At 39.7% G+C, this 27,603-nt stretch overlaps 1 protein-coding gene across 1 annotated transcript in view; it reads left to right on the forward strand.

The window, feature by feature from the left end:
- Nucleotides 1-27,603, forward strand: part of LOC124162013 (gamma-aminobutyric acid receptor alpha-like) — a 373,606-nt gene that overhangs the window by 61,261 nt on the left and 284,742 nt on the right. The window lies entirely within an intron of this gene.

Raw genomic sequence — 27,603 nt, forward strand, 5'->3', positions numbered from 1 at the left:
CTGTTCAAACATAAATTCCACTCTTACTGTGAATAGCATACGATTTCCGTTTTATACCAAAATTGTGTTCGACATGTTTTGCAATCTATATCATCACATTTTAATATTTCTATTTTTGATATTTTATTGCTCATTTTTACGTATTTCACCGCCTGAAGGATCTCCACAACCGACCATCAGACAGGTTTCCATGGCTTCCATTGATCCTTAAGCCGTTCCGATGCATGTAGACGGCAGGATTCCTAAACGCCGTTGATCCCAGTAATTTCAGAAGTAGGCAAAGAGACAAAGGGTATTTAATGGAAAATCAGGCCATTGTAAGTCGTGAGTTTGCATGGAAGGGGTTGTCCGGGCAACAGCTAGCCGTGATCACTTCAAAGTTCTTCCGCAACTACAACAAGAGTAAGAGGCACTCTGGCGACAGCAGTGAGAGATACCATTTAACTTACTAAACAGTTATATCAAAAGATTTCACGGTTATTCACGATGCCACTAGATATCCGTAATATATAAATAGATAACAACATCGATTACTGTTTTACAATACATTTTCTTCTACACACTAATGACTATTTTATCATTACATTTCAAGATGGTATATGTTATGGTGTGATATATTTTGTTTTCCACGTCATAATTTTATATTCATATTTAGTGCCCCCAGTATTATTTTTATATTTTTTGGGGGTTTAATCGCCAAAAGATCGACCAAAGCAGAGCGTTAGACTAGTCTCCATTGGCGATTGCGGTAGTTGCAATGCAAACCAAACGGCTCCGTTCCAAACCTCTGTTAGTAAAACAAGAATACGATAGGGAGTGGGTGCTAGACAAAAGCGTCTAGTCTAGAAAATGAGGAAGCAAAAGAAGAATGATATTGTAAACCATCTATTCTCTATAGTTTTCGAAGAATACCAATCCGGCGTAAGTAGAACATTTTTCCCTTAGCAAGAAATAGAAAAGGGCTGGCGACACAAATAATAAGATATGCTGGTACTATTATTTTTGATGGGTGGCGAAACGTGTAGAAAAAAATGAGGTATAAAATAGCAATAAACGTAAATATTACAATATCACAATGAAAAGAACAGGAATGGAAAATAATGAATCAGTAAATAATCATTTTTACTTTCTATTTTATATTCCATGATTGTTTTGGATTATGACGCTCTTTACATATTTATATTTCAATATTTATGTTTAATAGTCTTTCATTCGTTATTTTGATTCTGTAAGTTTCACCATCTCAAAGACCGCCACGGCGTCAGTGAATCATCATTTTTTTGTATTTTTTATATCTAGATATCTTCTATTTCTTTCTTTGTTTTCCCTTTGCGTTTTACTGCCTAAGGAAGCTTTGGATTAAATTACAAATAAACATTACTTAAAAAAATCGATTGTTAGAAAAATCACCGAAGATGTAATACTTAAATAGCAATGAAATTACTGTTAATGAAGCCTTGTCGGGAAATTAGCCGTGTCAGGATGGACATTGCTGCTTATCAGTAATCTCCATCCTGACCCCGCTGATTTCCCGAGAAGACTTCATCAATAAGATTTGCCGGGAAAGCACCAAATCCTTCATCATATTACTGTTACTTCGTCACGTGACATTAGTGTCGGCAACTTAACATTTTGTCACAACCGCACACTTAAACAAGTTTAAAAAAGTCACCACTGGCGGAGCTGAAGGGCAACGCGATCCAAATTTCACTTGGAAATAACTTACAGGTAATTAGGGCCGAACTTCACAATCGGGACGGTTTGATTCATACAATTCGTAACTTTTCCATTGTAGTCGTAATGGCGGTTTCAAATGCAGCATCGCATGCGTTCACATTATATGGATCACTCCGCACTAATCGCCGCCATGCGGACATTTCTGGAAACTGATTAAAATGCGCCATAAATGGAAATGAGACTCGAGCTTCCAACGTGATGGACGGACGACATCCTTTGAGAAAACTCTTGCCCATGATGTTTGCGACGCATACCTACATGCCCAAAACATCCGGATTTTGATAGTCAGCTGTTTGACATTCTTTGGCCAATTTTTTAAAATATCCTTTTGGGGATGCTATGAATTTTTTAAAATGTAAAATTCCATTGAAAGCTAAATTTTTGTTCCCATCCTATATTTATACGCAATAATTACCACATTTATCAAAAAAATCGCTACTGGTGGCTCATGACGCTTTTAATACAATTTAATCCAATTTTCTGGCACGTCGTTCAGAGAAACACGCCAATAGGAATGTTTTTTTTTTGGTGAATTCTTCTCGGCTTCTCAGCCAGGTTAATTCTTTCGTATAAGCCGACGTTTCGAGAAGCGACTACCGTCTTCAAGGTCGTCTATCAGCACTTCGGCTTATAGGTAATAACTGAAGAATTCATCAATAGTATTCACCTTGAGAAATTGGAATATTTTTTATTCATCCCGTTATTTTATTCCAATAAATAAAATAATAAATTTATGCTTAAATTAAAAGAGAATTAGCCCTTGTAATAAGCCATGGGAAAATTCAAATAATCGCTCTTGTTTCTCGAACTCCTCCTGATGAATACCGAAGGAAATGATGAAACGTTTTAGTGGTTTCTGTTAAGAGTTAGCTATAATTCCGTGCGAAATACTACTAATACTTTCCCTGGCGCATAAATATTTTAAATTAAATTGAAATGCCAAAAAACGAGGCAATTGACTTAAGATATAAAAGTGAAACTAAATTGAAGTCAGCCATAAGAATGAATGCCATTGCAATTAGCACATATCCCGTGGTTTTCGTAGGGCGAAGTCAAAAGAACAGGGGATAGGTTAGAGTAGATTAGGGTGATATGCGGCCTGTATATGTCGCCTGAGGCTGCACATTGGACACAAGATTGGACCTACAAAAAATTGATGGCAAATGTGGTTTCAAAAATTTGTGAGGAAAAAAATGATTTTAGTTATTTGCAATGATAGACGATTTATCAAAAATAATCAGCGGAACTTCATGATTCATTTATCGTCTGCCTACAAGTTCTTTTGCGTTGGTGTGTTTAGCATCCTGATAATGATCAGTAGTTTCAACGATCCTAAAATGGTATTGGCCAGCATGAAATTATTCTTTTTTCAAACAGCTCTCAAAAATAGCATGGAGGATCTCTCCCTATCTGTCCGCAACGGGCTTCCTTCTCACACACGACCCCTTCCGCACTGTGAAACACATTCTCGCCACGGGGCCATGTCCAAAACGACGACTTCTTTTTATTGTTCCCCGGATTCAAAAGGACCCACGTCCGACTCTGTGTCCCTCAACACCAGCCGCGCCGCTTTGAGCTCTCGGATTGGGAGTCACGTGATCACCGCGTCACATCCGATAACGGCTGAATACCCTTCCACTCTATCGGTGTGCCTGCGATCACCAAAAGATCACCCACTCCTGTTGTTGAGCTCCATCGATTATTAGCCTCCCGCATCACATCACGATTGCCTCGTCCTTTCGGATTAGATTTCGGATTGCAGAGCTCAAAAGAGGGAGGGGTGTTAATATGAATGGTGTTTAAATAGATGGAAAAGAAATCGATTACGGAATCGACTCCAAGCAAATGATATTATGATCTTCCGAGTGTCTCTAAATTCACTGCCACTCACCGTGCATTTATGTGTTTTATATCGTTGCCACTCTCGTCGCTGACCGCAAAACAATCCGAATTTCAAAAGGAGACAAGCTTAAAGTACTTAGGGCTGTTATCCCAACTTCATATTCGCGATGACAATTTTTTTCGAATTCATAACTTTGTACGGTCCACAGAATGTAATTACTAATCAACCAAGGTATTGATAGGTTATTATTTTCAAGGTGGAATTACACGTGATGTGAGGAAATCTATATAATTTTCAGAGGATTTATATTTCTTTTGGATTTAGAAAGATACTTATTGCAGTAGGACTTGTGTCATTATGAACACAAAAAATTTACTCTACAAGAATAAATATAGTAAACGTATACATAGGGGAGGATGAGAGGGATGATAAGAAGTTGGAGGATGAGGGGTGTTGGACTAGGAGCAGACGAGTTCGGTTTGAAATTGGTGGAGGGGAGGAGTGGGCAGCAACTTGTGAATGAATGTTAAGGGGAAGGTTCATTACAGGTGCCCTTCACCAACCGAAAGGACGTATAGTTGCACATAATAAGCATTATTCATTGTATCATTCTATTTTCTATCCAGCATGCTTGCATATTGCTTAACGTTGAACGCTGTTGAGAGAATGGACCCTTTCTTTTCAGCAGTGAAGTCGTGGCTTCTCCTTGCTCCCAGCTGGACCTAGTAGGCGTTCACTAATCAAGTTCGTCCTCTCTGACGTTTGCATTGCGATCGTAAATTTTTTATATCCATAGAATATAATCCGGGCAAATCCCGAAAACATTACCACCCTGTCATCACATAAGAAAGATGAAGCGATTGCGTTTTCGGTAAAGTGACCAGGATAGGAAGGGAAAGAGGAAGGTTAGCCGTTTGCGAAAAATAAAGCTACAGTTCCCGAGACATAATTTTACGTATTCAGAGACGAACCACAACAACACAAGAATGCACAATTGAAAGAGGAAATTTTCCATTCCGGAATCACTGCACTCTCTCCCGACTTCCTTGAGCGTCTGGCCGAGAGGGAAGAGCAGGAAAGTAATCGATCATCCAGATTTGTTCGCTTGGCTCGACACGATCTTCTACACCTGGAGCAGCCGGAACGAAGAAGAGTGTCTCACTCGTCACTCACAAAGGATTCGGCCGACCAAGTTGGAGTTTGGAGTCGCTCACTCCTCTGCAAACTCAATTGATGCGCATCTCGGAGATTATGATCTTCTCCTTAAAGAGAATTAAGCACTCAAGGACAAGTTAATAAGTAGGCTAATGAAATCGGGAGTATCTGTCATAAAACCTTAGGGTCACAAGTTCATCCGCGAGTGAATGTGGGATCGCAAGAGGAGAAGAGAAGCCCCTCGGGGTCATAGCGATTAATCACGCCCCCCAAGGGATCAAATTAATACATCCAAGCGAGAATGGGTCGAAAAAGTAATGCAACGGTTTAATTTTTGAGCCACGTATAAATCTAAACAATTATGCGGCTAATTACTAATTTGGAATTAAAAAGTAATATAACAGTAGCTAAGTGTATCTTTCATATGTTCTAATTATATTGGTTTATTATAATGCTGAAAGTATTAAATTATATGCAAGGTGAGGCATAACATAACTATGATCTAATAACCCTATTTAACATAATATAATTAAAAAAATAACGCGCAATTCTCCACCTGAATTGATACGATACTTGATTTCCGAAATATAGGCGGCGTGGAGGATAGGGTTTTGCTCTGTCTACTTTTGAAATACTATTCAATCCCGTCGAATTTCATAAAGAATGTTTTCTGGGTAGAAAATAGATATAAATACCCTGTCACAGCCTGTATCACGAGATTTTAAGAAAATATAATGAGGAAAATTTTGCATTCCTTGGATAAAAAGTTTTAACTTGGGCAGAGTTGTTAGCCACTACTTTAGTAACTTTTACTCTTCGAAAAAATTGGCTGAAGGATGAGGTGGGGAGTGAAAAATGTTAGAAATTGCAATGGTTAATGCATTTATAAAAATAGTTAAGTACTCATTTCAATAATTCTTAAAAATTGAAATATAAAAAAAGAGCTGAAATTCTTTCAGTAAACATAATTGGAGCTCAAAATTGTAAGAACAACTGATTTAACTGAAGCCCTTAGAAAAATAAATTTTAAAGAATTAGCTACTCATAACAAAAAACTACAGTAAAATTGTATTGTTTCGAAAAATAGGTTCCAACCATCATGGCAAGTGAACATGCTTACGTCAAATTTTATCGATTCTGAATACGCAAAAGAACCTATGATACAAGTATGAACTTCCTGCGATCGGTATTTATTCAAATTGCAGCCGAAAAAGTCATCAGGAGCAAAAAGTTTGAAAAAAAAAGAAACCCGTATTTTTCCATTTTTAATGAGTTGTCTATTTATGTGCGGCTATTTGAAGCGAGAAACCGACGAACTAAACCTTATGGCAGATTAGTTTGTGACGTCACTAGCTCATGCCAAGCGTCTCGCCCCCTCTGTTACTCCTCCCACATGGGCCTCGCGTGGTTGTATCCCTTGCTCCCGATTCCTTCCCTCAGTATAAGGTCCTTCCTGATCGAGTAAATTTACCAAAACTTTGATGACGTCATCAACTAATGAAAAAAGGAACGAAAAATTTCGTATTTTTTCCTTTTTTATTACTCTTACGACGGATTGGATGGTAAGAATTGTCCGCATTAACTCATCATTTCCTTTTTTATACAGAATTATTTAAATCAATGATGGAATGGGGTTGTGTAATTGCTGAGGATAATGAAGTCCACTCGAAATGTCTCTCTTTCGAAATCGTGGATTTCGCAACGAACGCGGGGAATACCTTCACGGCCAATCTAATGATTCCCTCGTCACTTGAGTGTGCCGTCGAAAGAAAGCGAGCGATCGGAGGCGGGTTGGATGCGGGCGTTTGCGGCCAAATGAGAATGCTCGCCGCTGTGTGCCAAAACAGTTGTGCCTCGCTAGCATATCGCTCCCCAATTCAAACGGCTCATCCTCCACCCAACCCGCACCCCCCCCCCTCTCTCTCGTGAAATTCCGATGCGATTTCGTCCGCCGCCGCTGCCAATTACCTATTTATGCGCATCCGTTCGCTTTTGCTCAATGGGCGACTGAGGGACCCCGCTCGTTTCGGCGACAAAAACACCTGCCCTTTTTCCGAATTATTGGTGAGCTAAATCAGGTCACTTATCAGGTATGTTAAAGCCACTTTCGATGGGCCAAGGTCCAGAAGCATAAATGTATCATAGCATGGAATTGGATAAACACTCAAGTGAATTTTATTCAGCAAAAATTTGAATTCCGCCTCAGAATAAAGTACTTCTTGCATCAAATGGACACCGATACTAAAAAATACCGATTAACACGCCAATATGTAAAAACTCAGAGGAAATAACAAAAAGAAACTTGATATTTAAAAAAATGTAAATCTGGGACTCCAAAGAATAATAATAATAATATAATTTATTATTCTCGGATTTACATCCGTTAGAACATTTATATGTAGCCAGATTTTAGCTCAGCAATAAATTTAACCAAATAAAATATTACCAGTTAACAAAAAATGGGATTAAACAAAAACTTCAAGACAATTTAAACACAACAGGAGTAAATAAATTGTACCAATCAACAGAAACCAACATGCACAAAAGATTCAAGTCAAACAAGTGCAGCAGAAAACAACTTGAACAAATTAACAAAAATTAACACATAACAAAATTTTAAGGTCAGTCAAATACAATGGAAGGAAAAATAAATTGAAACAATCGACAGAAATGAACATTTACAAAAACTTTCAAATCAATCAAAATAAAGCGTAGGAAAAGTATACAAAAACATCAGTAGAGAACACACAAAAACACGTCTATGCAACGTACAAGCAGCCAGTCAGGATGTGCTGCCTAACATCAAGTATAGTCTATTGCGGAACACTTGTAGGAATGAAGATTCCTTAAGTGTTATGGGGAGGCTATTCCATAATTTAGAGGCGGCAACTGTAAATGATATTTGAAACGTCGTGGACCTATAATGTGATACATGGAGATAGTTCGGATCGGCTCTGGTAATGACATTTGGTAAAGTTGTTCTCTTGGGATAGAAATCTATGATGTATTGTGGTTCGTTATTTTTAAAGAGGGAAAACATGAAGCTGGCCAATTTAAACTTACTTCTTGTTTTAATATCCATCCAGGAGAGTTTTATAAGATAGGGGGTTATATGTTCATCTTTTCTCAAGTTGTATATGAATCTTACTGAGGAATTCATGAGGCGTTGAAGCTTAATATCAAGTTCGGCTTTGAGGTCGTGAAACACCAGGCAACAGTAGTCGAAGTGTGGAAAAATTAGTGTAGAGACAAGCTGCTTTCTTACATGGATAGGAAATAGTTTTTTATGGAGTTTTAGTTGATGAAGAGCAGCATTAACTTTATTTGACACGTATAAAATGTGATCTTTCCATGAAAGGGTATTGCTAAATATGACCCCTAAATTTTTAGCCGCTTTTGTGTAAGGTATTGAAATTTCTTGAACTTCAATCGTTGGCATATTGGCAATATTTAGCCTAGAAATTATCCTAGAGTGGCCGATTATCATTGATTTGGTTTTATTACTATTTAGTTTTAAGCAGTTGTGTTGAGCCCATGACACAATAGCAGTTACTTCGTAGTTTAATAATTTAACAGTTTCGGAGAAATCGTGCGGGCGACAGTGTATATAAATTTGGAGATCGTCAGCGTACATCATGTATTTGAATTTTTTGATACATGCAGAAAGGTCTCCCACGTACAACGAAAACAGTAATGGCCCAAGAACTGATCCTTGAGGTACTCCATGTGAGATAGACGCCCATTCAGACAAATTACCATTGGAGTCTTTTACTGATTGGCGTCGTCCGGTTAGGTATGATTTAAACCAATTTAATGACGAACAGGAAAAATTTAGATTTCTCAATTTTTGTAGGAGCAACTTATGGTTTACACAGTCAAAGGCTTTGCTAAAGTCGAACAGTACCAGTATGGTCAACAATTTTTTGTCAATAGAAGATCTGATGTCATCAGAAACTTTGATTAAAGCCGTTTGAGTAGAGAAGTTTTTGCGGAAACCTGACTGAAATGGATCAAATAACTTATTTGTTGTGAGGTAATCAACATTTTGTTGAAATACTATCTTTTCAAGACATTTGGACATGGCGCAAAGTATCGATATTGGGCGGTAGTCACAAGGGGAAGACGGACTTTTGACTTTCTTAATCGGACAAATAAGGGAAGATTTCCAAAGTGTGGGAAAAATTCCAGACATCAGCGAAGAGATTTCAAAAAGAGCAGGAGTCACAACTTCAGAAGCAATTTTCAAATATTTAACAGAGATGTCATCTATACCAACTGAATTAGATTTCGACGCAGTGAGTACCTTACGCAGAGCGTCTGGCGTAACATAATTAAAGCAAAAATTTTTATCGTTATAAGGCACAAAGGCGACAGGAGAAGGAAAGTTTGTCAGGCGAGCATCAGCTGAGTTCAGGGGAGGAATACCACTCGTTGAAAAGTAGTTGCTTAGTTCATTTAGAGAGAGCCCACTTACAATTGAATTGTCCGGTTTTCTAATGAGTCCCAGGTTTTTAAGTTTTTTCCAGAGTTCATTGGGATAGGCTGGTTTAGAGAGCGCATTTGTGTAGTACTCTCTTTTTGAGTTCATCAAGGACTTTTTCACAAGGTTGCGTTGTATGACAAATAATTGGTAATAGGCAGGATTTTTCGTCCGAATGAAATTGCGTCTAAGTATATCTCTTTCTTTGATTCGCTCCTTTATTGCTGGGGTAAACCATGGAGCTCTGGAACGCTTAGGCTGTATGAGTCGTTTTAGAGCATGACGATCAAGGCACTCATGGAAAACAGAGTTTAAGCTTTGAAGCATTGCATTAACATTGAGAGAGTTGCACACATTTTTCCAATCAATGCTCAATAAGTCATCTTGGAAAGTTTCAACATTGAAACACGCATTACTTCTAATAACCAGAGGAGGCTGAGATTTTTTGGTGACATTAAATTTATAAGTTGCTATAATTTTATCATGGGCCGACAGAAATGGAACTGGAGATTGACTAAAAGAAGAGACTTTATCTCGTGAGTCAACAATGAAAAGATCGAGGAGCGTGTGGCTGTTCTCAGTATGATGAGTGGCATTCAACGGTAGAAGGTAAAGATCATTGGAATATATAAAATTATGCAAGAATGTGCTGTAATAGGTATCGCGGAACAAGTCTGCATTGAAATCACCAACAATTATAATATTTTTAAACGTTGGGCTAAATTTGGAAAATACATTTTCAATATCTGACATATGCCCAACTTTTGGAGGTCGGTAGATAATGAATAATAGAAGTTTAGAAAAAGTTACCCCCGCTATTTCGATGACCAGGAACTCGGGTCGTTTCTCGTAGACCTGAGGCGATGTATCCAGGACCTTTGAGTGCAGCCTTTGGTGTATAAAGGCACCGACTCCACCACCAACTTTGTTAATCCTATCGTGACGGATAAGGTGATAGTTGTCCAGTCTCACCATATCGTCAGAAATGCTAGGCTTCAACCACGTTTCAGTCAAGCAAATGATATCAGCTGGATTACATGTGAAGTGGTTTCGAAACTCGTCAATATGACCCACCAGAGACTGACAGTTAACGAGGCTTAAAGAATAGTGATTTAGGTATTGGGAAAGAGGAAAAGGTGTAAGTCTTTGCTTTGAAAAAATTTTATTTGAAGAAAGCATTTGATATGGTAAAATTGGATAAGATAATGGAGATTCCTAAAATGAAGAAAGTGGAATGGAGGGATAGGAGGCTGATAAAGGGATTGTACAATACCTAGACGGTGGTAGTTAATGAAAAATTGACAGAATGGATGGAACTGGTGAGGGGGGTACGGTAAGGCTGCTGCCTTCCACGCACCCTATTTAATATATCCGTACAGAGGGTCATTAAAACCATGGAACGTGTAAAAAGGATTGGAGGACGAGAGATAAAATGCATGACGTTTGCCAATGACAACCTGGCACTTCAGGGAATGAAAAAATGATTAAAGTAAGGAATGAAAGACTATGGAATGGAAATACAAATTTGTGAAAGTGAAATTTATGACAGTAAATTATGGCGAAAAGGTGGAGAAAAGATAAGCCAAGGTAGAAGGCATAGTCATTTAGGAAGCGCGCTGAATGAACCCTAGAGGAGTAAGACAGAGATAAAGACAAGGATAGCTTTGAGAAAGGAAGTTTCTAATGGGAAGAGTAAGGTGTTATGTAGCATCATGGACCTAGAGAGGAAGAAGAACTGGTGAAATGCTGAGTGTGGATTGTTGTGTTGTATGCATGCGAAACGTGGACATTTGGAAAAGAGATAGGGTAAGGATAAATGCTTTTTAGATGTGGGTGTGGAGAAGGAGAGATTGAAGTGGGTGGATGAAGTGAGGAATGAGGAGGTAATGGATAAAGAGTTTGGGAGGAAAGAACATCATTGAAAACTGTAATGAGGAGGAAGGAGGATTGGATAGGGCGTATTTTAAGAGGGAAGGGGATTTACAATACAGAAGTGGAGAGAGGGAACAGTGGGAAGAGAAAAGAGAAGAGGGAGAAGAAGATGATGGACGCGGTTGGGTTAGGAAGGAGGTATGGGGAAAGTGAAGAGAAAATTTGGACGGAATGAGGGGGAGAGGACTTTGGCGTTTGGGACAGTGAAAGGCAATCGATGGTGATGAGCCTGACCCCAATCCACGTGTATTACCAATCCTCGCTTTTCCAATCGTACAGTGCCATAATATATCATCGAGCAATTTGATCGATGGGTTATTCTTCCTCATAGGATAATGCTCTAAAATCGCTGGCACATTAATGGCTTTGCCTGGTTTCGCTATTTAGTGGACCCTTTTCGCCTCTATAGCGTTAAGGTGTTTTTCCCCGTCCTATCCCGGCCAACCCTTTCTCTACCCCAGAGGCGTCGTCGGGCTCCCTTCGCGGCGGCGCCTCTTTCCTTTTCCCTTCCTCGCATCCCCCTCCCCGGAAGTCTGGGCGTATAAGCCACTGGCTTGGTTCCCGGCCCCGGTGTGTTGTATCCCTGAAGGGTTCACCTTGAACCCTCACACTCTTTGTATCCTAGAAGGGCTCCCCTGAGCTCTCATATCTTGTCATAATATATCCTTTAAACGGGTCATTCCACCCAAATTACGCTGGTTGACTGTCTTTAGGGAAATGAAATTGTGCAAAGAATGACAAATCGTCTTCATGAAATTACAAAAATACAGCAAAGCCTTTTTTCAATGCATGCAACGGTTGAGAAGATATTACAAAGTTGTAACAATAGAATTTAACGAAAGTGTCTTCGTACTAGAAGCCATATTTCTGCAAATAATAAGGATTGGTTCATTTTCAAGTTCTTAAATTTAGAGTATGGTTGATTTGTCTATTTCCGAATTTTTACATGTACATAAAGTCTCATTTCTTTCTTTCTGAAGTCTTTGTATTTCAAACTAATTTTAGACGGTGAAGCAACCCCTTAGATTTTTCCGTCCATTTCTTTTATACAAAGTTTAGAGATGTTTTATGATATGTTCTGAAGCGTTGACCGAACTCGAGCAAGTTTCATGACTGGGCACTACGCAAAATAGAAGTTTTCATTTCCAAAGGGTGCTATTCTGGAGAGCGTTTAACGAAAATCATTCCAGCGTCTTATACAGTCATTTTACCTCTCACTGAAAAATCAAAATCGTAATTTTATTACAAGTAAACCTATGCTAATTGTTTCCACGACGCATACTTAATGTGTTCATTGCACATGCATTTCTATGCACCTTCAAATTTGAAGTATACGTTTCAATCAATAATAAACTAAATAAAACATTACTCTGAAATAAAAAATAACACTGAAGTGTATTTCTCATTGATATTATGAATTCTAATCATTGTTATCATAAAAAAATATGCAATGAAATCTAAGAATTATTCCTGCCGTGACGAATTCCTCTTCTCTGTTTCCCTACTTTTCCTCATATTTTCCTTCATTCTGCCGCCCTTAAAAATCTAATTTTTTGAACACTTCTCAATTATTATGTTCCATAGTGAATCAAACAAGGACCAAAGTTATTCGTACGGTTATATAGATCTCCTGTGGAATTTCAAACATCACTTTTTTTGTTGACACTTTCCTGTGAATGTATTGCATAAGTTGGAAATGAAATAAACCCAATTATTGCGGGAAAGAGTACTTTGGAACACATACTAATAAATATACACCATCGTGGAGAGGACTGTACCACATTAGCAACATTTGCGAAAAAACTGGACATGGAAATGAAAAAAAAATATATATATATATATATTTTATTGTCACGTAACAGAATATTCGTAAGAAGGACGAAAACAGAATGCCATAAGATTATATGATACAATGGTGGAATTTCGTACATATTCTTAAAGTTCATTGTTTTAAATTTATGTTATGGCAGTAATTGGCTCAGATGATCCATTAATTACTTCAAAAAGATTGATTTACTTGAATGAAAGTGTCATAGATAATTTGCTAAACGTAATAGTTACATAATACTTTTTAAGATTATCGTGATTATTTTTGTCACAGTATTCAGATATGTTTGTTATTATTATGTTGGCACTTTGATATTTTGATGGATGAACGCAACAAAACGTCTCTAAATGAATGAATAAATGAATATCCGATGGAACTTAGCATTCGACTCCGCCGTCAGATCGAATCCTATGCTCTCCCTCGTTTCCATGGCAACGTCGCCGCGGCGTTGACGCTAACCCTACGGCCCCACCTATTCGGGCCCACGAACGTGTGAGTGTGTGTGTGTGTGTTTGAATGCATTTGAACGCACTCAGTCGTCGTCGCTTGTTCACCGGATGATTTTCACGGGTAGTGAGCATCCATCGGGATTTCGTGGTGGAAATGTATTCGGTGCGGTGGCGGACATTACTATGGGCTCGTCGTCTGTTGGGGGAAATTGACACACCGGCGGACCTGTTTACAAAAATAAAAATGTAAAAACAGGCAAATGGAGAGGAGGAATGTGGCCATGCCCGTATGCTTCTGCTTTTTGTAAATCACGCTTCACCATTTGTTTTTTTAATGAGACTTCCACCGTTGGAATAGAGCCATGCTCCATTTTTCAGAGATAAGCGGAAATGTGGAAATTTCCGAGGCTAATGAAAGTTCTCTGTGGATGCTGATTAAAAAAATTAACCCATTCGTTCCCAGCACCTACTTCGTATTTTGGTCCCTCCCCTATTATGCCGCGAGATCAATTCCAGAGCTACTTCCACAGTGCGAGCCCATTTAAACTGACGATTACAGCTATCTAGGGGATGAACCATCGTCAGAGAGTCACAGACGAGCGACGGTCCCGCTGAAAAGTACCACCCTGGAAAATCACGAAGTAATCGTTGAAAGCAATCAGAAGAGATTTTGTCTAAATATTTCTACCAATGCACCAGGAATTTTCTGATGAATAACAATTTGATTCTATATTTTCCACTGCAATGAATGAAATTACATGCGTCGCACAGGAAACCGGTTGCAAAATTTGATGAATAGGTAGGAGGCAAGTACGCAAAGCACATGCAAGGAAATGCGATGCACATGTTACAAAGGCTACAATGTTATCATCGACTCTTTGAAATGCAGCTATTTATTTCGCTGTGAAGAATGTCTTTGAAAGGTGTTTGAATGGGAGCAGAGAGGCGTCGGGGTTGTTTTTTGTGGTCGTTTAAGTCCCACCCTCGCGTTGGTGTTCATAAATTGTGGGTGAGAAAAGTGGGGAGTGAATTTCACCTCTCTGTATCATTTTCCAAAAAAATAATCCAAGAAGTTGAAGATAAGTTGTCTTCATCGATTTTAAAATTGATTGAAATCACATTTGAAATTATTTGAGTAACGGTTAAAAAATAAAATTTTGGACAAAGAGACCCAAATTAGAAAATTTAAACAATTTTCGTTACTCATCTCTAAGTAATCAGCGTTGGCAGTTTATCACGAAAACGCAACATGGCGTCAATGGCTGATCCGTCCATGCGATGCATGGCAATAGTCATTCAATTTGTCTTCAATGGCCAGCTCGGTTCGAATTTTAAATGATAGAGTAGCTAAAAAATTCTCCGCTTGAGAATAATTTTCCACAGGAGATCAAGTACATGCCTGAGAAAGAGAGAGAGTAGCGGCTTCTGCTGATGCGACCAACACTCATAGTCGAGATCACGAGGCGTGTGGAATATCGCCTCAATTTGTTCGGGAGATAAATTTGCATTTCACAGTTTAAGATCAAAGTCGGATGACGTCACATGCTTAACTAAATATAAGTATTGCTTCTAAGTGCAATGAGCGACCAACTGTGGCACACGACTCTTTTTCACGGAAACAGTTCACTTCCATCGCGTAATTATCTCCAAGAATAAACGACTCATTGTACGGTTCAATTGAAGATCCAACAGCTCTCCGAATGACGTCATTTTCATTCAGAAATACAGAATAAGCCCAATGATAGACACATTGGGCTTATTACTCCCTCTCCGATAATAACTCCGATCGCATTTGTTTTGATGTAGACATCGATTGAAAAGTTATTTCCCTAAAACTTAATTAGAAAGAGAATTTTTATAAATACCAATTTGTTTTTAAGATAAAATGTAAATAAGTACTTCTTTTGCTAACAATGCGCGCTACCCAGTTATGATGATGAGGTTTCAATGTGGAGCCTATACTTCGATTACTTAGCAGTCTATGCGAAAGCTCTTGCCCAGATTGACTCTGAGAATATTGCATACAGCGAGCGATTTTAAACCCTTGCAATTTCAATGGAAATTACTAGGTGCATGCAATTTTCCTTAAGTTCAATAGTCACCAGTAGGAAAAGTAAGATGATTTTGATGAAAGCAATTTACTGTCAATTTGCTGACTTTTTCCATTTCTCACATTAAAGATGAGGGCGAAGTGGATAATTGGATAGGAAGAGAGAGAGAGAGAGAGAGGGAGAGAGAGAGAGAGAGATAGAGAGAGAGAGAGAGAGTGCCCTTGGCTACTGATTGAAGAGTCTCCGATTCGAATCCCAAATGAAGCTTTCGGAAAACACTACAAAAACAAAATCCTGGAAGGAGGAGGCCCAGGGCAAGAAAATCCCTCACTCACCACGAATACGTCATATCCTCAGGCTTAGTTCGAGATGAGATCTGCCCTCACCATACTAACCTTCAGGTTGAATCACTGAGTATTAGAATGCATACATAATAAATGGAGAAGGAGCAGACACTTTGTGGGGTGCATAGGATGACCTGCAGCGGGAAAAGAGAATGGGCAGAACTTGGGAAGATCATGCAAAATCGGAAATCATTATCAGCTCTTTAATATAAAGTTTCCTAGCACTTTTCCACAATATTTTAATGCGTACAACGCGTTCCGGCTCACAGGGCCATCAGAACAGTCAACAGTTATGACTAGAGTCCTCCCTCCACCCCTGGGTTTTCCCGTATTTCTTTAGTTGTATGTTTTCTCACTGTCTCCACTCTGTATCTACCGATTTGATCGATAGATTTTTCTTCCTTATAGGAAAATCTACTAAAATTGGTAGCATATTAATTGCGTATTGCTTGGTTTCGCTAATAGTAGGACCTGCCCGCCTTTGTGACGGTGCAGGATTCCTCGTCCCGTCCTTCCTTCCCCGTCCTTTCCTTGGAGGCGTCGTCGGGCTCCTATCGCGGCGGCGCCTCCTTCCTTGTTCCTTCCAGTCCTCCCCCTTCTGTGGTGCAGAGGTGATAAGCTAACGCTTCAGACCTCGGCCCAGGAGAGCAACCCCGCGAGCCCGCCCAAGGGTTTCGTATCCATTGTCTCCACTCTGTACGCCTGTTTCCCACCCCTTCCTCAAACATGTCACATCCTCCCCACCCCATTCTCAAAGGTAAACGGTGATGTTTATATGCAAGACAGTGTCTTGAACCAGATGATGGCTCTGTGAGCCGAAACGCGTCGTACGCAGATATTGTGGAAAAGTGCTGCCATCTTTTATTTAAAGATGTCGAACTTCCACCATTTAACGTTTGAATCCGTTGAGCTTATAAAGTTTCTCTCACAAAGGATTAATGTAAAAACTTATGCAACTCGAATAGAACAATACTTGATTGGAACGTATTGCCAGCAAAACTCTTTGAACCGTTCCCCAAAAATTTAAATGCCACTAAGGATTTTAAGGACGCAAACGCATGGAATAGAGTGTGCGTAATTTTGATGCTTCTATGGCTTATTATATTCTGGTCCACCACCCGGCAATCTGCCCAATTTCAACTATCATCATCGCTGGGGAACAATCCTTAATATTGGTTCGTTTCAGCCATCCACATATTATATCAGCTGATCTTTTAACACATTCAAAATACTTCTGCTCTAAATCCTTCTTCAACTGTTCCATATATTTTGTTCTAGGTCTTCCGTTTCCATTCTTGTCCCTCAGCAATTGTCTTCATCAGGCCATCATGTCTCAAGATGTGGCCTCTAAGGTTGTTCCGTCTTTTTATTACGGTTATCATGAGGCTTCATCATTCTCTCCTTGAACTTCATCATTGCTCACTCGATAGGTCCGTTTGATCCTCATCATTCTTCTGCAGCTCCACATTTCGAAGGCATTCAATATCCTTCAATTCTCCGCTGCTGTCAACGTCCAAGCCTCAGGGAATCATACTCTGAATGTGAGCTCTGATAAATTTTTCCCTTACTTCTACTGCCCTGCCTTATTCTTACTAACTACCCTGCTAATTTATACATCTTTAAATCTCCGCTGAAAATTGATTTATTTTGGTGGAATTATCTCTTCAACCGGGCCATTCTGCTGATTATTCATTCCCTGATTCTTTCATCTAGGGTAAGTCTGCTTTTCAAATAGCAGACTATATTCACCTCTTCCCATTTTTGTTTCCCAATTTCAATGCTACTTCTGACTCCTTCTCTGCAGTAATTTATTATCAGTAACAGTGTGAACTCTGAGAATGCGTGCAGATAGTGAAATTTGACCGTCGTAGTTTTGCTTGAGAGCGCTCATTGAGTGAATGCAAGGGAGCGTTCGTTCCCGCCGTGACGGCGGAGCACAGCACAGCCTCGGGCTGTTGGGAAGGCGCGCCTTCGCGCAAGCAGCCGCAAAAGGAAATGCAAACAGCCGAGAGATTTGTGCGATTCGGATGACACTGCACTCCACTGCGGCGCTCCCTTGCTCGCTGGAGCGAGTGCACCGCGACAGCACCGCGCCGTCGCATTTGGAGCGCAGCCTCTTCGCTGCTCCTTCTTGCTGCGACGGAAAACATCTGCTCCCCTCCCACAATGCAACGAGCCAGCTGCGATTTGAAGCAAGACGTTCCCCAGGGCATGGGTGGGTATTTAGGTTTACGTTCAAAATATTCATTCACACGATCCTTCCATCTTTGAGTCGTGGCTTTGATTTCACGCAGCATGACCAATGACGTGTCCTTGTAGAACTCGTATATATAAAAGTATGCGGCCGATCGAGGAGAACGGACAAAAGTAACACTAATAAAAACATAGAAACACATAAAAAAGGACACTCACAAAGAATCTTTCAGACGTTTCAGCAGGTTGACCCGCTATCCTCAGTGCCGAAGGCGAACTGCTGCAGGCGGATTCCTCCAGTAGCCCTCCTTGGTGAAGTAGTGGGGGTGGATGAAGGGGAAGGGGAGAGGGGGGAGGGAGGATAGGGTTTGCTTTGGCTGTTAATGGGCAATGTTTAGCCCGGGCGTTTCGAACGCTTTTTGAACCCAGATATGTGCCATTTCCCTCGTTCTCACCTCGATGATGGTTGCCCTCTCTGGCAGAACTTCAATGAAAGTTAGGGAAAAACATTGGTCGAAGGAGCTGTTGTGTGAGGCAGTGTGAATGGGGATGGGTTCATGAAAGGGGGGAGTTTTGCAGGAGTGCCTGTGGTTATTCATTCGGATGGATATGGGTGTGGTACATTCTCCTATGTAGTACGAGGGGCAAAACTTACAAAACAGCCTGTAGACAACGTTGAAGGAAGTACAAGACGGTGTGGAGGAGGATCTATTGATGACAGGTGAAGTGGTGGGGCGTAGCAGAGGGCAGCACTTGCAACGGGGGCGGTTGCATGGAGTCAGGGAGGAAAGTTGGGGGAGTGAGTGCCGGAGGAGGGGGCTGGTGGATTTTAAAATATTACCTAAGTTAGGTGCTCTTCTGTAGGCAATGGAGGGGCAGGATGGAAGAAGAGCAGCTGTGGTTTTGTTTTTGCTGATGATGGGGTACAGATCTTTTAATATTTTTTTAATTTTTTGAGTGCCCGGGAAGAATGTGGTGGTGAGATTAAGTTTGCTAGTTTGTTAGGGGGGGAAGGGAGGATAGGGTTTGCTTTGGCTGTTAATGGGCAATGTTTAGCCCGGGCGAGTCAAACGCCTTTTCAACCCAGATGTGGGCCATCTCCCTCGTCCTCACCTCGATGATAGTTGCCCTCTTTGGCAAAACTTCAATGAAAGTTAGGGAAAAACATTGGTCGAAGGAACTGTTGTGTGAGGAAGTGTGAATGGGGATGGGTTCATGAAAGGGGTGCCTTCTTGAGTCTTTTGTAGAGGGTACTTAAAGGACACAACGTCCGTCGGAAGGGACGCAAGCCGTGGTCCTCTTGGTGCATCCGACGCCGGATTTCCCTGCACCCTTCCTAAACGACGCTACCTAAGCTGCCCATCACCACCTCCAAATACCATGTCATAATAATAAAACGCGATAATATGCTGCACTTTTAATTTAATATCGACTGACCTGGGTTTCAGCATTTCACACTGAGCAGCCGAAACACGGCTCGGTCAGTATTGAATTAAAATTGGAGCATATGATCGTGCTTTATTATGAAGAACATCCAAAGAACTTACTTTAAGTATCGCCTGAGACGAATTTTTATAGCTATAAGGCTTAACTGGATTAAAATTCTAACCACAGTTGATTCTGACTGCTGTCACTCAGAAACTCCACCCGAGTCAGTGTTGATATCGTAAGAAGAGCGAATTCATAAAGTAACGCGACTTTTAAATTAAAAAGCTCATCAAATTATGGGCTGTAAGAGCTGTAATGCATGTGTATAATGAGCGGGCGATGCCACTTGCTACTCCAGAACTTTGCTTTGCACGGACTGACGGAAGCAAATAATGGTAACATAGCCATAGTTAACAAAAGTCTACGATCCTGCATTGCCAAAGAAAGCGTTTTAAGCGTGTTCGAAAAGATAATTTAAGGTTACATGAATTTAGAAGCAAATTTAAATGTTTAGTCCGCGTTACAATGCACATTACCGTAGAAAATATATGCTGATAATAATTATAAATCTCATTGCGCAGGCAATGCTCGAGGTGAAGCAATAAACAGCATAATTAGGCAATCCTGCTCATGACTTTAACGTCCATAAAACTTAAGACCGGTTTATAGAAAGCAGTGGAGATAAATTATGCATTGAAAGCACTTGAAAATCCAATTCTCATACATCGATTATAGAAAAAATTATCGTGGAGCTTAGGTGACTTAACGGGAAAATTAACGTGAAGAGGTTTGGTCGATTTTGAGTTAACGGGTACATTATTGAGGAACTTTAGAAGTGCAGTGTCATATTAATTTTTTTCATGCGTTTTCGACCGTGTTTTTTTCCTTCAAATAGTGAAGAAGACAACTCGGTGAGAAAAATAATAAGGATATACAGACAACCCCATAAAAGGAATAGATGCGTCTTAGATAAGGCTCAACTGAATTTAATTCCCGTCACTTTGCTTTCAATTCCGAAATACGCCCTCGAGGACGCGATAATATTTTCTGCAAGCGCACAAAATCTGCGAAGCTTATGTTTCGTTTAGCACTTTATTTAAATTGATTGCAAATTTAACAGCAGCCATGGGAGAGACAGGAAAAAGACGAAGAGCACGCACGACACAGTTTGGAAGTCCGTATGTGTAGATCGAGAGCATATTAGTTACGATACGCTAGTTTTGCACTGCCTATCAGCATGGACTGCGTGACTTTAAACCATCAAATGTTCTAACTTCGAAAGGCTGAATTTTTTAAAATTAATTTGCCAATTTATCAGCGAATACCATAAAAAATCCGCATAATCATATTTTCAGAAATCTATACTGAGAAAACTTGGCACCTGCATTTACATTTTAAAATGTACCATGTAAACGTACGGAATTTTACTTCTACAATATCACAGCATAAGTTAAATCACACACAGTCCCGACATTTCAAAATAATTGAATGACAATATGGTTTTTCCTTCCGTGGCATATAACCTCAGAATAAGTCATGAATGTGGACCAAACGCACAGTGAGTGTAAGGACTCAATTAGAATGCGAGGGATATTGGTGGCCGAAACTTAAGTATTGAGATAATAAGAAACTTCGGCTTCGAAAGGAATGACTTTGGTTTCGGATCTTCGATAAAAAACGCGCTGGCTATCATTTCATCATATTTGGAGTTGAATACGCCCCGTGAAAAAAGGAAGGGGATGACAATAATATATTTGCATGCGGAAGAGAGAAAACTGTGGTTGCAAATATAGCAGACAGGAATTCGAGAATAGAGAACAATGTGGATATCTGTACTACGCCAAAGAAGAAGAAGAAAATGGTGGATTGGCACCGTAATTAGATATCAGGAGAGAAAGTAATGGAAGGAAAAAATCTATGGAAAAGTACGATGAGAGAGAAAGAGAGAGAGACCTAAAGAAAAGTACGGAAATAGGACGGATCAAAGAGGAGAGGGGAGCTTGAGGGAGGTGGAGGAATTGCCTTGTGGTCGGGAGGGCTGCATTGAGCCAATCTCAGGGTTGCATCAATTGGTATGTGTGTTGGCCGAGTGAGTGAAAATTACCCCTTCCCATAAAATTATTGAGGCGTCACATTCCCTGTTTTTACACTGCGGACGACTTTTGCATTAGTTTTATGATCAACGATTCGCGTCAGCTCCCTTGAGATTAGCAAGAGCACATCAGCAGTCTCTTCCATTGTCAAGTATAACGGAGGAATTGGATTCATTGTTTGGGTGGCAATGAATCGAGCGAATGAACATTTGAGCGTCGAAATGCGAGTCGCTCTTCCCGCCTGCTTTAAATTTCCGCCGCTCTTCCTTGCCGACGGAATGTCTTCTTCTCCGACCCCTCTCATCTCGCCGAGATTTTCCACGTTGCTGGGTGCGAAAATGAAGTTGTCCTCGTCGCATATAAAGACAAGAGCGTAAGACACTCTGATTGCTTTTGTTGATGATCCACCGGATAGTGAACTACGATGATTATCAAAGAACTTTCATAGTCAAGCAATAAAATGATCAACTGTAATGCATTAACCAAACATTTTACGTGAAAATGTACCGTCAGCTTGACAATGGAAATGCACTCAATATAAATTTGAAATATATGCAAATAATGCATATGTAAATTCAATCAATGGAAAATACTTAAGTGTCGTCCCTTATCGTGGGAGTTAAGTTGGCACGTCTACTTGTCCACTCTAGCGGCACGAATAACAACGACTCTTAAAACATATCATGATAGATTCTACTAAGTAACCCTCTCTTTAAACCAACCTCAAAGTCAGCCATTTTTCTTTCCGTCAACTGGCACTTAGGGAATTTTTCTCGGAGAGTCCAAAGGCCACTCCCGGGGTTCGAACCAAGGAATCTCGGTTGTAAGCTCAAATCACTCCACTAACTCGCTCTCCGCGTAGCAAGTTGAATGTGCATTTTTTATAAAATGTTGGAAATGTATAATATTGCCACTCTGGTAGCATTTAACTCGTGTTTTCATGGGAACATTGGAGAGTATCATTTGGACGTTTCCATTTTTCCAAATTGCATCACAAGGAACGAACAAAACTTGGGAAATAAATGCAGGTGTCGGTATTTTTAGTGTAGAAATTTGGAACTATTGCGTAGCCTATATCATACAAAACGAAGATAATCTCTCAAAGGGATAAATATGAACGAAAACGTTATATTTCAGTGATGTACGGAGGGAGAAGATAATTGAGAGAATCTGGAAAGAGTCCCGTTCTTTCATCGTAGCGCTGATATTCAAGGAGGAGAAGTTAGGCGCAGAAAAATTAATAACTTTCTTCGAGAACACAAATTTATGATAAAAGGAGGAAATGTTGGTGGAAGTTTTTTCCTGTTGGACGAGCTCTCCACCATTTTAGTGAAGCATGAACTCTCCTCGTAGCTGGAATTCACGCAGGAGGGTGGTGCGGCAACGAAAAGTATCTCTTCCGGAAGAAAATGAGTGATTTACGCCGAAGAAATCTCTTTCAGACTCTTTATAGAGAGTTAGCAAAGTTCTTCGATATGAAGATAGGGAGATGAATTATAGTTTCAGGCAAAGGATAATTATAGTAAACCAACCATAGGTATCAGATTCACCATGATTTACCTTTTCTCATTGTTTTCCACGGGAGTTATTTATCCCAATATTTGGTTCCCAAAGTACGAACATATTTGACTGCCCTTGCATTTTGAAGGAGTTAGCTGTATTCTATTACATTCACTAAGCAACATCGAAATCGTTCGCATCCATATTATTCATTGAAATGGTTTACAATATAGCTAAAAGTATTTTGTTGCTTGAAATAAGGATTTCGATACGGAGAAATGAGATAAAAACATTTCTCATTGAATTAATACTTTAAAACGAATCTTTGTACCTTCGAAGGTTTCTTAAAAATAAGGTGATTTTAATTATGATAAACTATTTTCACTTAGCCCTATAACTGCCAAAATTCTCCTCCCATTCTACCTTTTGCACGCACTCATTACACTGTAATAACTGTAAGAGATATTTTTTATTTCAGTTTGAGAATATGCAACAATAGGCGTGAATGTTCATGTCAATGAATCTTGAAAGCGCACCCAAGTGAAGCATGTGAAATATTTTCGAAGTCGCCACATAAAACGCAAAGTATTGGCTGTGTAATTATAACAATGTAATTACAAATAGTATGTAATATTATTTTAGGAGAGTTTAAGTATATATGATGTAATACTACTTAACCCGTTAACGCCTAGCAGTACCAAATGGTACCAGTTGGTAGTGCAGTGTTAAACGTAACTTTTTTATTATTTATCGTAATTTATTAAGGTTTTTTAGAGTTTTAAATTGATGAGAATATTTTTGATAAAATATTTCCGAAATGTTTGGTATTTGAAAGCTGTATTAAACGCATTTAGAGCCGTTTGAAATTTTAGAACTATCAATTAGCCCAAAAAAACGGAGTTTTTTAGAGCAAGCATTTCAATTTTCCTTACTTACGTCCTATGTATTGTTAATGCAAAGGTTTTATTGCATAATTATAATTTTTGTAGCATGTACATCTCATATAAAGTATGGTTATTTGATGTGAGCCTAATATTTGGAATTTTATGATGCAAAACATTTTGGTGGTACCATATGGTATCGCTAGGCATAATTATTAGTGGTAAAAGAATACATTTTGCACCTTATGACTCAGAATTTCATTGACATTTAGGAAAATGATTGCCACAAAAATCGCAGAAACTTTTTAATTAAGGCGTTACTGGGTTAATATTTCGATTAATGCTTAGTATTCAAATTTAAAAAATGGTAGCCCATTGAAAATCCAAGTTAATTGAAGCTGAGTGAAACTAAGGCTATTACGGGCTAAAATGCTAATCCCAGCTATGTTTTCTTAAAAATAAAAACGAGCCGTAAGAAGCTGATGAATTATTCAATCTTTGGTTGAGAAAGAAGTTACATCTTCGAAAGCTCCAAGTTTTACTTTACCCTGCGAGTTTTCTTTTTCTCCGTCTATGTTTTGGTCACAGTGACATTAATATTATGTGCTACGTGCATCTCATTTTGACACGACATTGTGTATGCGCTGCTTCCTGCCGAATTAAATATTTTCGTAATGTTTGAAAATCTTTCTCCGCGGCCTCAGCTGTCTTCTCTCTCTATATCTCTTTTGTGAATGAATGAATGAATACATCGCCTCCTTTGTCTCCTTGGCGACGTGTCTTTTGAGAGACGTATTGGAAAGTCCCGCAGAAATGATGAAAATAATCCATGAGCTGAAACACAAATGCCAAGTCAGAGGGCGCGATCGTGGAGGACAAAGTTTTGAGGCGACACGGCATCTTGATTCGGGGGATAATGGCGGGCTGGACGAAATTGGATGCTTGAGACGTGAGAAGCAATGCAAACGGAGAGAAAATGCCGCGGAAAGGAGTGAAAAAATATTGGAGTTTTCTGTCCTCGAGTTTGACTCTTATGTTTTAAAGAGAGCCACACATACGCCACACTGCTTTCATGAGGAAAAGGGGGAGCGTTTTCCAAGCACTGCCAACGACACCTTAACTATTGCTATGCATCAAAAATAGCGCATTATCAAAAACATTTTTTTGGAATATTTTATACAAAATTCAGTTTCCGGAAAGTAAAGCGCTGGTTTTCACACTGTGTTTACTTTACTAAAACAACAAGGAAAAATGTTAAAATTATATTCGTATTGAGGTGTATTAGTATTTTTTATTCCTGGAAAGGAATATTTTGAATCATTTAAATGAAATAACAGCAAGTTTAGAAAAATGAAAAATGTTTCCGACGAAGAAACTGAGAATGGACAAACTGAGAGGACATTAATTTCAAAGGGATCAAAATTGAGGAGAATCCCAGAAGAGTCCCTTTTCATTAGAATACTCTTTCTTGCGATGAGTGGGGGATATGGATTTCCTTGAGACACCGAAAGCAGCCTCTGGCATAAGATGACGTCTTTTCAAATCAATTCCGAGATGAGAAATATTCCGTGAGCGCTGCAAATGCGGAATCGACCAGAGGAAATGACATTCGGACCACTGGCTGCGTTTGTGGACGCGATGGCTCGCCCACCGTCGCATCAAGCAAAGTGCTTTTCCTGCTGTGGGCTCGAGCGAGATGTTTACTCCGGCTAGGTCAGCTCCAGAGACTGCCGGAATTTACGGAAAAAGCCGCCGTGATGCGAAAAAGACGGAGACAATGGTTGTTTTTTTGCCGAGGCAGTCCGAGGCAAATTAAGCCCTCACCTCGTCCTAAATTTTGACGTTTCCCTTTTATATATATTCCGAATGTGCTAGCGTCTCGTCCCCGGCAGCATGAAATTCATATTGTACGGAATCCGTGCGCTTGCCTGGCTGGCTAATGCGCTATTTCCGCAGCCGTGATTATTATCCCTCTTCCAGGGGGAAGCACGCGCATAATATCTAATCCACCACTACTGCTGACCGACGCGATGAATACAAGAGGTCATTGCGACCATTTGGCAACATTGGGATCGCCAGTGACTCTTGCTACGGCCACGAGGGAAACTGCATGTCCAGGTCTTGCGACTCTTTTCAGACTCCAGGCCAGACATCTGACGCTGGGCTCATCAACTCACGATGCACTGCCTGCATAAACATTCCGTCAAAAGTTGGAGAACGAGGTCAGAACCAGAAATAACCTTTTGCAGCAATATCACTTGGGTGGGGCAGTGGAGCCATAATGAGACAGATTTAAAATCTGCCTTATTTGCCAAGTTTAGAGTATGATGACTCAAAAGACTCAAATACTTAATGTACTTTCAACTAAGAATTAATTCATTCCCATGGAATGCAAGGAAGGGATGTTGAACTCATTTGTAACAAATTTTAATCGGATTCAATAACCCAGGTGTAAATACGATAACCGCGAAATTAAGAGAATATAGTTAAGTGATATATATAAATAGAATATGACTGCGTGCATGTATGACAAGATAACATGAGCAGTACAGCATAAGAGTTAGTTTAAAGAGAAAATTTACAGAGTACGATATATTATTTACAAAAAAATAACTTGAATAACAAAAAACATTTGCAGTCACATATCAAGCAATCCAATAATCGATTAATACACTTGAATTGAATTGTTACCCGAAAACGAATCCATAAGGAAAAAGTCCCAAATTCGCATGATCATCACAAACTAAACAGCATAAAATTTCCAATTGTTATTTATTTTCTTAGCCAGATATCGTTCGTCCTAGGCCCATTAGCCCAAAAGAAATGTGTGCAATTTGACGGAAATTCACCTTATCTAGGATATTACAGTTAATAATAAAAGATCTCCCTTAGGGCTGAATTTCAGGTACATTAAGGTACAGGTCACAATATAATCGGAGCAAGCGTAGCAAAATATTCGATACAACCTTGTCCTAAGTGCTTTGCAAGGAATTTTGGCGTCGGTGGATATATTAAGGCCGTCTTGAGTCCAAAAGATCGCTATCGTAGCCCATCGAACCCCTCCTGATGGGGAGAAGATTTTGCGGGAGGCGCTAATTTCGGCTTGGTGAACAACATGGCCAACATTCTTTCATTTTGGATCCAAGGTCAAGCAGGGTGCAATCAATCCGCTCTTCAGTGATCCAGAAGAGGCAAGATGGTGGGGCGAATCAGGAAAGTCGCGAAACAGTCGGAGACACAATACAAGTGGGATGTTTCAAAATGGGGAAGTGCACAATTTTTTTAAACTACTGGAATACGAAAGTCCAAAATAGCGCACTCTTAATCGGTTGCTTAAAAAGCATGACGTCATTGGAGTGCCCGTGTGTGACGTCACGGCACGGCATTAGCTGCTGACAGATCGAGGCAGTGGATAGAAAATTGGTTAACGTGAGAACTCAAGCGCGAATTTGGCGAAAATAATTGCTGTTGTATCATCAGACTGATGATCGTGTATATGTTGGGTTGCCAAGGCATTGCTGAACGAAAGAGATTTCGAAAAAAACTTATTAGAAAATAAGTTGGTCGCATTAACTAAAATATATAAATTGGTTTCAAAGAAAGATTCTTGTGATCTACGATACAGAGTTACATCATTTGTTTAATGCGATAAGTGTATTGGTATTCATCAAAGCAGCATGCATCGTCGA

The sequence above is a fragment of the Ischnura elegans genome, chromosome 7, assembly GCF_921293095.1.
Source record: "Ischnura elegans chromosome 7, ioIscEleg1.1, whole genome shotgun sequence".
Lineage (NCBI taxonomy): Eukaryota > Metazoa > Arthropoda > Insecta > Odonata > Coenagrionidae > Ischnura > Ischnura elegans.